Below are 14516 nucleotides of genomic sequence, written 5' to 3' on the forward strand. Positions count from 1 at the left end.
AAGCGTTTTCTCTAGTTTTAGAAAGCAAATTTATGGTTTCTTGTCTGTAAATGAAGCTTGCATTAGTGAGTGGACACCGGAGACAGTCGGGAGTAACCTGCTCCCTATTTTCAGGTAAATGATTTCCATACTCAGAAGATGCGACTGCAGTAGCACATAAAGGTTGGAAAAGCTTAAGAAATTCATTTCTTCTCAGTAAGATATGCTACTAAATTTAAAAAAACTCCACCTTGTGCCAGAGAGATGTTGAACTATATGCATGCCACTAAAAAAAGCTAAGACATGTATAAGATTTTGCCCTTTCTTAGTGACTCCCATGTATATGAAGGTCAATCTTTAGATCTTAGATGTTTCATAAATCAAAAGGATGATTGTTAGTCACTGATAATTGTCTTTTTCAAGAAGAACAATGAGCAGCTCCTTCTATCCTGAAACAGAAAATCTGAGTTAACAGACCATGGTACTGTTTAGCTCTGGAGTTAGGGAGGATCCTGAAGCTTCCTGTCCTACCCACACTGAACCTCAGTGGCTGACTTTATACCTTGAAGATTTTGTTCACAATTCTGGGATGAAAGGCTCCATATCATTGCACAATGACATCTTATTACCATGACACAAAACTGGGAAAAGATTCAGACAGAAGAAGCATTCATCTGGGCTCCTGATACAACCAGTAAAGAGCCCAAGGGTTTGCAGTTTCTAAAAACTCAAAATAAGGATATTTACTAGCATTCAGAGAGCACTGTAGCTCTGTTGTCACAGTAACAAGTAGCAGCAATACCATTACTGAAGCTAATCACATTTTCAGTCTCACAGCATTGTATTCAACAGAATATATCTGAAGGCTTTCTATTTGCTAGCAAAAAGAAGGATGCTAGCCTAAATGAGAAGTAGGGACACAGGATTAAGCTCTTATTTCATCTCTTATTTCAAATGAAAGCAACATATCAGGAAAATCATGAATGCATTTTTTAAAATATAATACACAGCATATTCTCTAATGTTCTGCTGCAACTCAGAGCAATTCAACCTTAATCAAACTTCAGAACTCTGGTCATTCATTTGCAAATGTTAAAGTTTTGGGTTGTTTCTTTTTGGGGTTTTGGGAGTTTTTCAAGGAATCTGTGACTATTAATATAATTAAGAACTATTCAGCAGGTTACCAAAGGAAACCTATTTTTCCAGCTAACCCAATACCTCTACAGATATTTGAGTTACCTAATGCTTCACTGGAAGTAGAAGATGACTGTTATATTTAAGAAACAGCATGGATGGCCTTTTTAATATAGGCAAAATATTTGTCATCATTAAAAACAAAACCAACTTTGAAATGTCTTTTGTCCTAGTTGTGCAGGGGGAAAACAGTTAACTTCCTCTTATACATATCAGGTAATTGCAGGGGAAAAAATGTACTAAAATACAAGAGGAAGAATCCCAATCTGTACGAAATGAGAGCTTGATTAATTTCTTCTCTTTGCTGGTGTCATTTCATTTTGATTAGAAATACTCAGGTTGGAGGAGGAATGTTCACTGCCTGTGACTGGTGTTCATGCACCATTTGAACTCGGAGATCTTAAAAACAAGCATGGTCATTTTGCAGTCTGGTCTGCAGGAAGCAGTGGAACTGAGTTTGAATATCTGTTTTCTCAAAAAGGTACTGAAAGTGGCTCAAGGATGCAGAAAACCCTCTAAAATATTTTCCACACAGTTTCAGAATGAGCTTCAGGGACTTTCTACACTTTAGAGAAATGTATCTTTTTTACAAACATTCCTTCTAACATGTTGATAAAATACTGTGCTCATTAAACACTGCTTTGATAAGACTTGCTCCAGTCAACTGCACTGATTTAATGGAAATGTTGAATGTCACTGTCAGAGCACCATGCTAAGCCCTATCCCTGCTGTTTTTACCTGTGAAATCTCCCCAAGCCTGGCTATCCAAAGTGAAAACTCTCTCTCAAGGTAACAGAAGTCTTCAGAGCCACTTCAGGCAGACAGGGATTTAACAGTCCAAAAGAGAAAGCACTAAGAGCTAGTGTGGCCACAGCTCCTGGTGACTAGTACAGCCTAAATCCCTAAATCCCACTTCAGTTCCCACACTGGAAGTTCCCTGTTGGCTGGAGTGAAGTATGAATGCACATTCTGGGCTATTCACACCTAGATTAATTATTCTTAGTGGTCAAATCTGAAAGGAGAAAATACTACACTGAGTGTCCCCCATGTCAACTGCCTGCTTGTTCTCATCAGCTGTACTTCTGTCAGATCCTTTGAATGTTAATTAATCAAATAACCCAGAACATGTTACAGAACATATTTAATCATGTTTAGGGCCATGTAGATCTGATTATTTTTATTATTATTACCCTGCTTAAACACTCATCTTTACAGGGTATTTCACCTCTTTGGTTTCTACACACTCCAGCACTGGACTTCAGCAAGAATATAATACCCCTTTTCATCTTCCCCCTCCCAAATCACCTATTTGGTGTTGAAAACACCCCAGATCAGTTGGTAGGGGAAAAAATGCACCACTGCACAGTCATCTCAGAAATACTGAAGCTGCATCCAGTGCTGCAGTAACAGCAGCTGCTTTTATTAAAAATTATTTTGGTATGATTTGGGCAAAGAAGATTCAACAAATTCTCTATTTGGCATGGATATAAAGGAGAAAAAGTTTTGCACCCTATTGTTTCACATCATTTAAAATTAGCCTGAGATTTCAGTCTTGCCTATAATTTCAAGGTCAGTCTTAGTTTATGCTCTCAAATTGTACTCTTGTAGACACGTCTTGCAAAGAATTGTTGTTTGAAATATCACATTCAGTACTCGCTAAGTAATTCAGTCCAACTATGCAAGAGTTAAAAACGTCCTAATCATACAGAAAAAAAATAAATCCAAAGTCCATTGTTAGTAGGGAGAGGCAAGCACAAACAGCAGTTAGCAAAAGCTAAATAGGACATGCAAAAAACTTCCATTACATAAATAGAGATAATTACAGGGTTACAGAAAATTCCCACAGAGTAAATTTGAGAAGTCATATGGTTAACAAGGAAAACTACTCAAAGACGACCTCTTTTGGTGCAAGAACAAAGGTGAGCTAGAACAGAAATGAGATGTCAAATGATTTTAATAAGAGCACAATAAACATGCAGCAATATTGCAAGGATGAGATGGAGCTAAACAAATTCTAGTCTGTGTTTAAAAATAGGATGTCATTAGAACCACTAAAAGCAATATTTCTAGCCTTGTTTGCTAAGGCCCCATGACAGCAACCATGAGGACTGACTTTTGGACATTTCAGTATTAACCCAAACACATCTGTGAGGCTTATCAGGTAGTACTCTTATCTCTGTCCACCCCTTTCTTCTGTTTCTGTTTTATTAAAAGACTTTTTAACTCTCCACCATTAACTACAATAAGAGAGAAAAAAGTTCAAAGTCAAATGCCAGAATGCAAGCAGACAGGGAAAAGGTATAACTGTAAAGACAGATGAAGATGCTATGAAGCTGAATAAAAAAGAAAAAAAAAAGAGCAAAGAAAAAAAGAATAGGGAAGAAATTATTGCTTTGGCAGTCCAGCATAAGTGGGAAAGGAAATGCTGTATATTGGCATGTATTTAGATGGGCTTAATCTCTGTATAGCTATGTAATGTTGTAACTCTTAATAGAGCAACACAGAAAAGGGAAGTATGGGATGTAATTGCTCAGGCACTTATGAGGTATGCAGGCATACGTGAGCTCTTGCACACAGACCAGAACAAACACGAACACTTATTGTTGATTTGATAAAGCAATGCAGCAGGTCTGGGGGTGTGTGCCAGCCAGCTGCCAGGTCACTGGTGAGCTGAACGTGCCCACAACCTGGACTGAGTGCTCCTGCTGCCCCACACAGTGTCTGAGCTGCTCAGTGCTGCCTTTCCCAGAGAGTAAAGGACATCATCTGGAGCAGCCCAGAGTAAATGATCATGCTGGTAAGCATTCCTAGCTCGCCCCTAATGAGAATCTAGGTGCCCAGGACATGATTAAGGGTCACATACCAATAAGCTGTTTGAGCCTCTGCCTTCTCTCCCTTGACTTTAGGAGCCCTCGCTTGATTATTAGTGGCCCTTTCTAATTCACATTAAGAACTGACAATTTTGGAAGAAGGCCAGCAATACTGATCATAACTCCTGCATGGGAAACTTCTTCAAGCCCTCTTTTGCCACTCCACTCCTCCACTCTGGAAGCTTTTTCTATAAAAGACTTTAGGAAAACAGGATCACTAGTGTAGCTGATACAAAGCTGCAGTGCTTATCTTTAGCAGACCTACAGACTCGTACCAGCTGTTTAATGCCAATATTAAGCATGGGCTATTGCTATTTGTCTATTCTTCTTGGAAAACCAGGGCTTATCCACAGATAAGCAAGTAATGGCAAGGTTCCAGAGGCAGCCAACCTTGTACCTGTGTTGTGAAGGATCCTAGGCTGGTTCAGGGGTGGTCTGATAGCTCCAGCTGTGTTTGTACTGTGAAAACAGTGATTTGTTCTTACAGTCAGTGTTGGGCTGAAACTTAGACCTGTGCATCTGCCCTTGCTGAGAGAAAGTAGGAGAGAAAATCCCAAAGGGAACTTTTGCGAGCAAAGTCCCTCCATTTCCCAGTGCTGTTCAAACATGAGTCTTCTTCATCTTCTGGCATCACACCATTTCAATTTCCTGCTGCACTCAGTCAAGAATATTTCTGTCTAACACATTCCAAAGAGGAGTGTCACTAGCATTAGTGCTCAAGGTCTTTGAAATTGCAAAGAAAAGGCAGGTGTGTCAACATGGAAGGCATTATGAGAGAGCAGCAAGGTTAAAATATTTCTATTTAAAGCTGACCCATTTTAATGAGGAGAATAGATCATACAACAGACACAGATTTTGTGAGATTTTATAAACTCTGTCTTCAAACCAGTTTGTCTCAAGTTTATTCTCAAACGTTCAGGTTCCGTGGAGTAAAAAGGAATGAAAAAGTATTAAACACCAGAATGATCCTATAAATATGTTTGTCAGCATCTTCTACTAAGTAAGGGAATATTTTAACTTATTAGCTAAGTACAACTCTTTGTACTTTGTCAGAATAAATGGTTTAGGATAAATTAAAAGCATTTTCCATGGACCAGGATATAGCTAACAACCTGTATTCTAAAAGTAATCTGTAAAAACCTTCCATGCTGTCTCAAAATTGTCCCAACCCTTTTCACAGACAGAATACAAAAGACTCTGCAAGATGTCTGGCAGCTAAGAGTAAAACATATGTACATTGAGCATGTTTTACCTAAATAAGTTAACACAAAACAGGGGAAACAGAAAACTCCTACAGAGACAAATTGGATTAATGAAAAAGGCTAAAGTCCCCAGATAGCCAATGTTCTTAGGCCACTAGACAAAAATGTATCTCCTTCTGCTGCAAGAGACAGACAATTACCCTGGGACAATTACCTTCTTTTGTTCTTTGTGAATCACCTTTACCTTTCTTTTTTTTTTTTTCCCAAGTTTTCATAATCTTATTAAACAAACTGAATAAGTTGTGTGATTCTTTTAATCGTTTTGGCTAATTTCTGGACAGATTCCAGAAACATGTCTCTCTGCCTCTGAAGTATGAGTCTCGTCACATAGCACAGTAAAAATAAATCATGACTTGCATTTCTCAATAGCCTTCAAATAACTTCATGGAGTAAAGCCAAACCAAACCTCTTCATTGAAACAAGCAGCTTACATTTTCACATACCCAGGCTGTTTCTTGTTCATGCAAAGAACAATTTCTGCCTCCCAATTTCCGCATGGGCCACTGCCTGACTTACTACCAGCCCCATTCTCCCCAGTAGCTCACACAGTAAGTGCTTGGAGTCAGCAGTCCAACCACAACAGCAAACTTTGATAGGATTGACTTCTACCATTGAAACCTTCTGGCACGTATTCAGCTCATGACTCAGGGTGCTTATCTTCGAAGCGAAACTCCCTCTGGGGTGTGAAGCACCATCATCTCAATCACTTCTCCTTTTCCTCCGAAAAAACAAACAAACATTCTGCACACTTCTGAGTCTAGGTCCTTCCTTCTTTCTCATCCCTCACCCTACCCTAGCCAGAGGCAAGCTCTGGAAAATGTGAAGAACACAGGCACAACTGTTCTCAGCTTCTACCCTATGCTCATTATATTGGCAAAGCCCAAAACCATTTGCTTCTGTTATTGTTATAGTTCTAGAATATCAGCAAAATCCCAGCACCATTCTTCAAAATAGGTTCCTGCCTTCTATTTGTCATGCTTTCATTCAACAAATGCATCACCATGTTCTCATAGTTTTCTGGCAGATTATTAGACATTCAGCCCTTAAAATAAGACGTTTCCTCAAAAGGGACACCCTTACTGATTCATAAGGTAAGCAGACATAGGACAGAGAGGTCATGTACACACAAAAGTTAAATTAAAAACCGATTCTAGTATAGTTAAAACAACACCCCAACATAGCTACTTCCAATGCAGGCAGCAGAACAAAACAAAAGTGGAGCAGGGCATGTAAAATCACAGCCACATTTATTTGCTTAGTAATTTTGATGAAAACCTCCATGGTTCAGCTGAAATAGTTACTCTGGTACAAAGACATGAAGTCCATAGCTGCAGCACAAAATTTGGGAAAAGTAGGAATCCTGAACCATTGTAGCTCAGTGACTGTATTGTCTTCAACAGACTCTCCCACTCATATTCTTTCCTTTGCCAGATCCTATGCACCAAATGCAGTTCCAGAGGAATTCCAGAATTTGCAGGCAGATCGTACTTGTAAAAGCAAAGAATAAACACTTCCTTGTGAAGAGTTAGCTTTACTAGTCCATGGACTAGCTTGGCTATTTTCTCTATTGGCCAAAGAAAGAAATGAAAGAAAGCTGTCAGGAAGAAAGCCTGGGCAGATAGCAGGAACAGGCAGGAGCAGAGATGAAGAGAAATGTCATGTGGGTGAGGAAGTAGAGAAGATTGAACTTCAGAGGAAGCAAGGACAGCCCTTGAGAGAGAGTAAGAAAGGAAGTTTCTATACGTGCTTAGGATTGCACCTGCTAATCTGCACAATGCAAACCCACAGGAAGTGACTCAGTGGTCAGAGCCTGACACACAAAAGGAAGCATCCTATACTCCAGGAAAAGGTATTTGGCTTATGCATGGACATAATGTTTTTGTTCAGGTCTTGAACCACAACTGCATTTGGTTGTGTTTCCCATAGGCAGCAGTTGCCCTTTCTAACTTACTATTTTTAACTCAAGCGCATCAAAGAGGAAGAGAAATTTTTGAGGAAGATTTCAGTAATTTATCCATGTTTATATGAAGGAAGGACTAGAGTCATAGTGCCCTGAGCATGCTGTGGGCCCATAGAACCTAGCCCAGCTTCTCTGTGCATCTTCATCTATAGCATGGCATTACATAAAAATTAACAAAAACTCACTTATTTGATGTTCTAGGCCAGGCTCTCACACTGAAACTACTTTGTGCCATACTTTTTTTAATCCTGATGCAACGAGATCACAATATAGTGCTGTCATACCAGACATACAAATCTGAAGGACAAAGAAGCAGTTGGGCAGCGTGGTTACTGAATCCTGCTAACTCATAGAGCAAACCAAAGGGATTTCAGAGTCTAATTCTCTTTGCTTCCCCTACCTACAATGGCTTTAAAGGAGAAGAGACAGGATGAATGAGCTGAAGTAGCTCCTGGTTAACAAAGTTACACAAAGTTGTATAGGCTGCCATCATCTTTTGCAGACAAGGATGCCCATAACTGGAATTATCCTCCAGACAATAGCAACCTCACTACCTTGGAATCCCCAAATGCACCACTTGGGAAGTTTTTTTCCTGCAGTCTGGCAAGACCAATGTCCCTTGGGCCCTCAGCACACGAGGAGCAGCAGTTAGGACAAGGCCACCTACGTGCTACCCTGCAGACTTGCTCCAAGTGCCACCTGGCAGAACCACAGCATGCAATCCTCAAGGTTTGCAGCAAAAAGCAGGAAGGCTTCCAGCTCCTCTTTGACTCATATAGCACAAGTTTAAGGTCAGAACATACTAATCACATCCAATTGCATTTTCTCTCTGGCAGGAGCAAATGCAGCCTCTGTGAAGCCAGCACAGTGTACATTGTAGACAAGGAGAGGCTCCTGTAAAGGCTCCCTGAACTGCACTTAGCGGGTGTTTGCCCCGAGGATGATAACCAGTCACTGTGCTGGTGAGACGTGCTAAATGTCAGGGCAAGAGAGAGAAGTGTTGTGCTCAGGAAGCTGTGATGTGACTAACAGAGTATGACAAGGGGTGTGGCTATCATGAGATATTTACCTCCCTTCAGTGCCTCCATGAGACATGAGAAAATAAGTATCTCCCTCCTCTCCCTGTCTCTCAGGAACATGTTTATTCACTTAGAACTAAACTTCCAAAATGTATCATACTGCTCTTACTAAAAGCCCTTTTGAGGCAGTTTCTCAGGAAGGAAGTTTATTACAAGATTCCAAATTCCCGTTCCGGCTGAGTAACGCTGGACACAGAATTCAGTTTACTTCACAGTAAAGAGTTCATGAAAAAGCTGAGTTCTTGACCAAAAAAATGTATTTGAAGCAAGCATAAAATTTCTTTGCTGTTTGACTAGGAGGTCCCCATCCCCATGTAGGATGGGCTATCCCACCTCTGATTCCCTTGGTGGACTTCCCAGCTGTCTGTCTTGGTGTGAAACCTCAAGGCAGGCAGGAAGGAGTGAGTATCCACTAGCCAATTGGCATCTGCCTGTAACATTTTTTCCTAGATGTAAAGGTAAGAGAAAAAGAACATGCTGCTCTGAAGAAAACAGAGATGAAAAAAAGAGTGGAGAAATCAGAGAGAAGAGCCCTGGAATGAAAGGTAAGTGCTGGAATGTTAATCAAAAGATGGAAAAGTAGTAAATGAGAGAGCAAGGGTGGGGGGGGGGGGGGGAGAGAGGGGGAGAGGGAGAGGGAGAGAGAGAGAGGAGAACGAAATAGACTTTCAGGTTGGAAGAAAGGGAACCCAGAGCCTGGAAAAGGAAATAGTCATGAGAGACAATTGAGGTGTATCTTCAGTAAAAAAATGGGGAAAATCAGTTGAAGGAAATGCTAATGGAAATTAACAAACTGGGCCTGACAAGAAAAAGAAGGTCAAGGGGAAAAAAACTGAACAAAAGACAATAAACATTATTAAGAAAAAAGGAATGGGAAGTAGATAAAATATTTTACCCATTACTTTTTTCTTTTGGTCTTGTTTGTCTCCCAGAATATCTCATTGTGAAATAAATGGAATTTATTTCCCAAGGAAAACAGCTATTTAAAATAGAAAGAGTGATGTGTACATAACCCACATTTTACCCTTCAACTCCAACTTCCATTCCATGAGTGACCCTTCATTTCCACTAAATATTCACCATGCAGACTCTGTTCTAGGTAGGTTTACATCTGTAGGCATCTCAAGCCACAAAATACAGCTCAATTCCTCACAACAATAAACACAGCAAAAAAATTCATTCATTCATTCATTCATTCATTCATTCATTCATTCATTCATTCATTCATTCATTCACTCACAGAATTTCCTCTAGATTTTCCATTATGATTCTGCAGAACTGAATATCATGTGGGTTTGGGTTTTTTATTTCCTTTTTACCCATTGCAACATCAGGAGCCACTTGCAAAGCGTGACAAAGCCAGGAAGCAGCTGGTGGTAACAGACAACTCTATCTGCATCTCTCTCCCCCTCACATCTCATGACAGAACAATTCTCATCACTCTCATCAGCACCCATATTTTCACACCTATATAAAAAAAACCCCAGATGCATCTATATAACATACCCAACAGTTGCTAAATGCCCAGATGCAACAGCCAAGGAGTTGGGCTTCAGGACCTCAAGCTCATGACCATGAGAACCAGCTGCAAGATTAAAACATATAAATCGTGCTGAGGCAAATAACCATGCCTTCAGAACTCTGAAAATTGTTGCTTTCTTCAGGTTAGAGACTGTGCTTGTGGGGGAGGGCGTGAGAAGCTCCAGACCAGTGGAAGACCCTAGCAGGCAGGCAGGCTCACAGTTACAAAGACACAGCCTCTCCCTGATTTCTTTCTGCAGACCAGGCTTTGGGGATGTCTGTGCTTAGCTGTAGCAAGAACATCCCTTAATAACAAGACATGTATTTTGAGCAGAGCTCAGGTCTAATTAAGGTAAAAGGGCTAATTTTGTATCAGAATATTGTGCTAAAATATGTACCAGCAAGACTGCTTACAGCCAGCAGCATCTCAGCACTTTCTTCCATACAAATATTAGCAGACCACTCCAGGAAAGTTTGAATAACTGCAGACCGAGGCTACTTCCCACATGAATCATTTCATGAAATAAAGACTGGTCTGTCCTCACTGGAGCAGAAACCAGATAGAAACAATCACAGAACCATATCCATCACAGGAGATTTACTACTAGGGTCAGGCATGATGAGATTTCTGAACATTCCTCAGTCTGGGACACGACCCGAGCCACAGCAGAGAGTAGAGGCTGATACAAGGAAATCAGATGATCAAGAAGCCATGGGCAAACACATGCTGAACATTTAAGAGACATCCACATTTATGCTGAAAGCACAAAGAACTTAAATTGCAATAGCAAACAAAAAGAGGAAAGATGTACCTTTTAAAAACAATTAAATGAGAAATCTTCCTGGGCTTTGGGATTTTTTATTAAATACCTACATACAAGAAGACATTTTCATTAATTTTTTTCTTGAGAACTGTATCTAAAGCACTCAGAAATAAATAAAAAACCACTGGTTATTAGGGAGAATTAATGTAATAACAGAACCAAATGTTTTAGTGATAGAAACCCTTATTACAGAACTACCCTGCACAACACTGATTGATTCCATATTCAACTATCCAAATAAAATATGACATTATTGTCTTATCTGAAAATTACACTGGCTCAATAGGCTCCTTAGGCAAGGCCTAGTTACCTGGTTAGACTGTAATCCTTCAATAAAAAATGGCAAGGCACAGCTATGCATGTGTGTAGAGACCCATAGACTCAGAAATGTTTTATGGGATGGGACCTGGATGTCAATTTAATGATTGTAGTGTGTGCTCAGCTTGAAATACATTTTTTTAAACTCTTCTTTAACCAAGCAGTTCACTTACCAGGAAATGAAATGCTCTGGTAATGAGGAGACATAATGCGTAAGTGACACACAAACTTCTGATCATATTTACATGCTATGTGTGTAGTGACATGGAGCTCTACAAGCAGCACAAAAGGTTGAGTTTGGCTTCCTGTGATGCAGATGCTCCTGACTGGAGTTCCTTGTGTCTAATATTTGCCTGCAGAGTTTGCCCTGAGTACTCATCAAATCCTCCATACAGATGGATTCTCTGGTGTAGAATACTGTTAGACTCATATTGCAGTATTTTCTCCTGAAGGGTTATCAGTAAGACTCACTTGGACTCTAATAATCTTAAAAGTTCTACACTTCTCCATTCAAAGTGGCTAGCCAGTTCAAAATCTACTGAGTATTCTCATGTCACAAATCTAGGCTAATTCTACTAAAAGAATTGTCAAACTGAGTTGTTAATTCCTGAAGGGATTTCTGTCTGTAGATTCTAAGACACTATTAGAGATTTCCTTACTCTTTCCTTACATGTGGAATATTGTAGAGCTGGGGCCCTGGTAATCCATATTATCTATATTCCCATCTAAATAATCAGGTCCTCTTGAGAGGATTGGAAAAAGTTTTATAAAGAGGATCTAATTTTCAACAGGATCAGGATGACTTCTACTGGCCGTCATGAGACAAGGCATCACATATCTTTTTTTAAAAAGCATTGCCAAAAAAACATGAGGCATGGATCGAAATGAAACTTATGTATCTTTTCCACAGCTTAGGGCTGATAGAGAAATTAAACAGAATGGAGGGAGAGAGCAAGAGAGCATGTGATCTGTGGTTTCACATAGACACTGAGGGTGCACTCAGCTGCACTGAAGCTGCCAGGAATTTCTGACCCTATGTATCTCCAGTTCCTGGAAAGTCCCACCAACAAACAGCAAGAACACATTCCCCTGATAAGATTCTGTAATTTAGCAAATATTTCTCTGTGTGTTCAACAGTTTCTGCTGTTTGTTTAATGATGTTATAGAATACTTGGCTCTGCACCTGAATTGGGGCAAGGTGAGCAGGCTCATTGCCCAGGTACAGATGCGCTCTCATTGCATCACATACCCCACAGCTCCTCTGAGCTGAGATCCTGCTGAAGCTGCTGCCAAAGCACATGGAAGGGTTGTCAGCAGCGCTGGGGGCAAAGGTTGAAGGTATCTTTCACAATATCACCAGTTTGTTCATTGAGACTAAAGTAGGAAAAAGGGTATTACTTCAGGTGCTTTTTTGTAACAGCTTCACTTGTTAAAGTGTCCATTAGGACCGTAATCTGAAATTTGATACCATGGTGGGAAGATCTGGAAGGAATCTACCATAATGAGGATTGAAACAAATACTCAAAACTGGGGTTTTTTTCCTTCATCAGAAAAAGCTTTTGACTAAGTGAACAAACAGCAGATATATATATATTGATGTCAAAAATTCTCGATAAATAGATTGACTTTGTATAACCTCCTCCTCAAATATGGTACAGGAAAGTCTGCCTGCACACCCCGTTGCAAGGCACAGCAGTAGACTACTTGTCAGGGTGAGGAGTTATTTACACAGTTTGGGACACTGTAATCTCTGCAGTCACTGAAACAGTTCCCTAACACAGATAACAAAATATATATCTATTAATTCATCCTTTTTTTTTTAGAAACGTTCTTCCATGCATGCCTTTTTAGCTAGGTAAAGGTGCAAGAAGCAGAAGTCTGAGATAAGGTCATTTTATATATATACATATATATATGTAAAAACAGGCTAAACTCCCACCATGAAGTCACAGCCATGATTTTCATTTAAGGCACGCAGTTCCATGCATACCTTAAAGCTTTGGTTAAGCTTTATTTTGTGTTAAAATATTGCATTTGTCCAGGCTGAACTGTGCAGAGAAAAAACAGCTTCAATCAACTCTTACATGGCTTTGACTGGGTCAATAAAACAAAAGGTTGATTGATCCGCCTTCCATTTACTCATGTAACAGTCAATGAAATCAAGAACATCCCTTAAAACAAGTGAGATCCAGTCACTGCATTTGCCTCTAGCCTTGGTATGTCTCCTTTATGGACTAGAATCACTGAATCATTTAGGTTGGAAAAAGCCTCCAAGACCGAGTCCAGCCTTTGGCTTTGTCATCTAAACCACAGCACTAAGTGCAACATCCAGTTGTTTCTTGAACACCTCCAGGGATGGCAACTCCACCACCTCCTGGGACAGCCCATTCCAATGTCTGACCACCCTTTCAGTAAAGCAATTCTTCCTAATATCCAACCTGAACCTCCCCTGGCACATCTTGAGGCCATTTTCTCTTGTCCCATCACTTCCTGGGAGAAGAGACTGACCCCCACCTGGTTACACCTCCTTTCAGGTGGTTGCAGAGAGTGATAAGGTCTCCCCTGAGCCTTTTTTTCTCCAGGCTGAACACTCCCAGTTCCCTCAGCCTCTTTTCATAGGATGTGCTCCAGAGCCTTCATCAACTGTGTTGCCCTTCTCTGGACTCACTGCAACAACTCAAAGAATAAATCCGTCCAGTCTGAAGAGCCAGATGGAAGGTATTCCCCCATAATTGTATGTCTGCTGTTCCTTCAAGGACTTTTCTCTGTGTCATTGGGGTCATTCCCTTCTGGCTGGATTTCTTTGACAAAGGTTCTGATGTAGGAATGCACAGTCAGTCAAGAGAACATCATAACATTACCATGAAGAGCATGTGGTCTTTACAAAAGCACACAACCAAACTCTCCTTTTACACTGTTCCAAATGATCACCATTCTCTTCAAAATTCTCACCCTTTCCCTTAGGTTAGATAAAGTGCAATTATGTTAATTACAAAATATCAAAACTGAAAGGTATATTTCACTGGTCCACTATGCTTTCCTAGTACAGTTATAATTCCAAATTATTTTAAAACTCCTTTTCTGCAACACCTATAACACAAATACCCTATAAACATAGGGAAGATTAACATTCAAAATGACATTAAGTTGTAAAAAAGAAATCTCAAATGATGCAAAACTAATTCAACTAATCCAGATTTAGCAGTGAAGACCAAATTGCCCAAATCCCTGAGGTCAAGCTTTTCTTTTAGTCCTAAAACTCAGGTATGACCTTGCATTGTAGTAGAAGTAGCAAAGTGAGGGAGGGATGGATGCTCATTTTGGAATCAGAAATCACCTAATGCTTTGGGTATTTCTACAATTTTTCCACTTATTTGTCAGCCCCAGTTCCCTCAGTGGAGAGCATTTGAGGTCAGTCATGACCCATGATTGAACAAACACCACTCCTGTCAGCTATTTTACCCAGGTTAATGTTTGGCATCAGAATGAGTCTCATTCTAAGTTGTTTA

Source organism: Serinus canaria, chromosome 5 (genome assembly GCF_022539315.1).
Source record: "Serinus canaria isolate serCan28SL12 chromosome 5, serCan2020, whole genome shotgun sequence".
In the NCBI taxonomy this organism is placed as follows: Eukaryota; Metazoa; Chordata; class Aves; order Passeriformes; family Fringillidae; genus Serinus; species Serinus canaria.